General features: G+C 44.7%; 2 non-coding genes across 2 annotated transcripts; both read right to left on the bottom strand.

The window, feature by feature from the left end:
• Window positions 1-571: 571 nt before the first annotated feature.
• LOC125076726 lies at window positions 572-728 on the bottom strand. Its single transcript, XR_007120642.1, has one exon. It is a non-coding gene; the product is annotated as a 5.8S ribosomal RNA (ribosomal RNA).
• A 457-nt stretch (window positions 729-1,185) lies between these two features.
• On the bottom strand, window positions 1,186-3,088 carry LOC125076730. The gene has a single exon (XR_007120646.1). It is a non-coding gene; the product is annotated as a small subunit ribosomal RNA (ribosomal RNA).
• Window positions 3,089-3,341: the final 253 nt, after the last annotated feature.

Raw genomic sequence — 3,341 nt, 5'->3', positions numbered from 1 at the left:
TGTCATCACGTTCAACGATGCGAGCGCGCTTTATTTACACATCATATAAACACGTTCGTCTCGTATACGTCGTAACGATCGCGGAGCTTTTGTATTCGAAATTTTGACATTAGAGTATGAACAAAAGAAACGCACGTACTCGATAATCACGAGACGAAGAGATCACCTAAACTCCGATTACCCTCTTTGATCGAGAACAACTCAATGAAACGATCGAAAGGTCGGAGATGGGCGCTCCTCGTCTGGCGACGAGCGACGCTCTCAGTCTCTCTGACGTCGCATAACGAAACTCCGTGACGTAAACGTACACACGAACGCGTATATAAAAATATAAATAATATATACACACACACGCATGTAAACGTAAACATACATACACATCGTATTTGTTATATTTGAACGGACCGAGAACGAGATTTATATTAAGTATATTTAAACACGTAATATAACACATCGAACGCGGATACCGTCATATGTTCGAGAAACGTCAGTCAGTCTATTGAGTCGGTTACGAAATAATAGACATTACGACATTAAACATTGAACAGTGTGGTTTATATTTTTATACAGCCGGCCCTCAGACAGGAGTGGTCCTGGATGTTTCTCCACGGACCGCAATGTGCGTTCGAAATGTCGATGTTCAAATGTGTCCTGCAGTTCACACTATGACGCGCAGTTAACTGCGTTCTTCATCGACCCGCGAGCCAAGTGATCCACCGTCCAGGGTAATGGTTTTTAATTTGTTTTATTTTTATAATTTCTACGATCACTCGAACGATTCTATACGCCAGTGATATGAGTTTATTTTTTTTTTATTTTTTTTTTTTTTTTCGTTTTTTTCTCTTATTTTTAGTATAAAGAGAAAAATTCAAAAAATTAAAAAAAAAAAAAAAAAAAGTTAAAAAAAAAATAAAGTACAAAAAAAAAAAAAAGAAATATACATTTTATTTGAAGATGACGATGTGCGTTAACACATCGTACTTTCCTCGAAATCGACATCGAAAAATATCAGAATAGGACGCGTTACACGACTCTGGACTCTGACTCGGACACACTGCTGTGTGAGAGAGAGAGAGTGAGAATCGCGTCCTCGCATCGAAACGACACATTCCGAACGTCGATATTTGTGTTTTAGAATTTTATTATCGTTCATTATCGCACTCTTTCGAGATTGATAATTTACGTTAATGATCCTTCCGCAGGTTCCCCTACGGAAACCTTGTTACGACTTTTACTTCCTCTAAATGATCAAGTTTGGTCAACTTCCCAGCAACGCCGACGGCCGTGAAGCCACCGCGTGTCGGTCCGAAGACCTCACTAAATCATTCAATCGGTAGTAGCGACGGGCGGTGTGTACAAAGGGCAGGGACGTAATCAACGCGAGCTTATGACTCGCGCTTACTAGGAATTCCTCGTTTATGGGGGATAATTGCAAACCCCAATCCCCAGCACGAAGGAGTTTCAACGGGTTGCCCGGGCCTCTAGGCCAGGGAGAACATGCTGATTCCTTCAGTGTAGCGCGCGTGCGGCCCAGGACATCTAAGGGCATCACAGACCTGTTATTGCTCAATCTCGTGCGGCTCGAAGCCGCCGGTCCCTCTAAGAAGAATTTTAATACGCCGCCAGTGAGTTGCTCGACCGAAATCGAGCACACCTAAATGACGACGCCTATTTAGCAGGCTAGAGTCTCGTTCGTTACCGGAATTAACCAGACAAATCGCTCCACCAACTAAGAACGGCCATGCACCACCACCCACCGAATCAAGAAAGAGCTATTAATCTGTCAATCCTTCCGGTGTCCGGGCCTGGTGAGATTTCCCGTGTTGAGTCAAATTAAGCCGCAGGCTCCACTCCTGGTGGTGCCCTTCCGTCAATTCCTTTAAGTTTCAGCTTTGCAACCATACTCCCCCCGGAGTCCAAAATCTTTGGTTTCCCGGAAGCTGCCCGCCGAGCCATTGTAGTAACGTCGGCGGATCGCTAGATGACATATTTACGGTTAGAACTAGGGCGGTATCTAATCGCCTTCGAACCTCTAACTTTCGTTCTTGATTGATGAAAACACCTTTGGCAAATGCTTTCGCTGATGTTCGTCTTGCGACGATCCAAGAATTTCACCTCTAACGTCGCAATACGAATGCCCCCAGTTATCCCTATTAATCATTACCTCGGAGTTCTGAAAACCAACAAAATAGAACCGAGATCATATTCTATTATTCCATGCACGAAATATTCAAGCGGCATTTTGAGCCCGCTTTGAGCACTCTAATTTGTTCAAAGTAAAATTGTCGGCCCATCTCGACACTCACTGAAGAGCACCGCGATAGGATTTTGATATTGAACCGGCGTTTTACCGCCGGCTCACCGACGATATGCTCCGCAGACGTGTCAGTATCACCGCGGATGCGGTGCACCGACAGCGCGGCGCACAAATGCAACTACGAGCTTTTTAACCGCAACAATTTTAGTATACGCTATTGGAGCTGGAATTACCGCGGCTGCTGGCACCAGACTTGCCCTCCAATTGTTCCTCGTTAAAATATTTAAAGTGTACTCATTCCGATTACGAGGCCTCGAAAGAGTCCCGTATCGTTATTTTTCGTCACTACCTCCCCGTGCCGGGAGTGGGTAATTTGCGCGCCTGCTGCCTTCCTTGGATGTGGTAGCCGTTTCTCAGGCTCCCTCTCCGGAATCGAACCCTGATTCCCCGTTACCCGTGACAACCATGGTAGTCGCAGAAACTACCATCGAAAGTTGATAAGGCAGACATTTGAAAGATGCGTCGCCGGTACTGGACCATGCGATCGGCAAAAGTTATCCAGATTCATCAAAATTAACGACTTCGGACGAGACGCCCTCCGTCGATTGGTTTTGATCTAATAAAAGCACTCATCCCATCACTGGTCAGAGTTCTGATTGCATGTATTAGCTCTAGAATTACCACAGTTATCCAAGTAACTGAGTAAGATCTAAGGAACCAAAACTGATATATTGAGCCATTCGCGGTATCGCCTTAATACGGCTTGCACTGAGACATGCATGGCTTAATCTTTGAGACAAGCATATAACTACTGGCAGGATCAACCAGGGAGCTAACCGAGACTTGTTGAAGTCGTCAATTACTCTTCTCGTTTCATATTCGCATATAAAATACACACAAACTTATGCATGCATGTACAATATACGCACAGTATGAAACGAGCGTCTCACCGTATCGTCGATCGCGTTAGACGCGATAGATTTTAACGGTTGACTCTTATAAAAATTTATATGAGACACAAACGCGCTTTAAGCACGCGCGCGCGCGTGCGCTATAATATATAACGCGACGACAGCGGCGGCGG

The sequence above is a fragment of the Vanessa atalanta genome, unplaced genomic scaffold, assembly GCF_905147765.1.
Source record: "Vanessa atalanta unplaced genomic scaffold, ilVanAtal1.2, whole genome shotgun sequence".
NCBI lineage: Eukaryota > Metazoa > Arthropoda > Insecta > Lepidoptera > Nymphalidae > Vanessa > Vanessa atalanta.
Note: the sequence above shows the minus strand (reverse complement) of the source record. Positions and strands in the feature narration are given on the sequence as shown.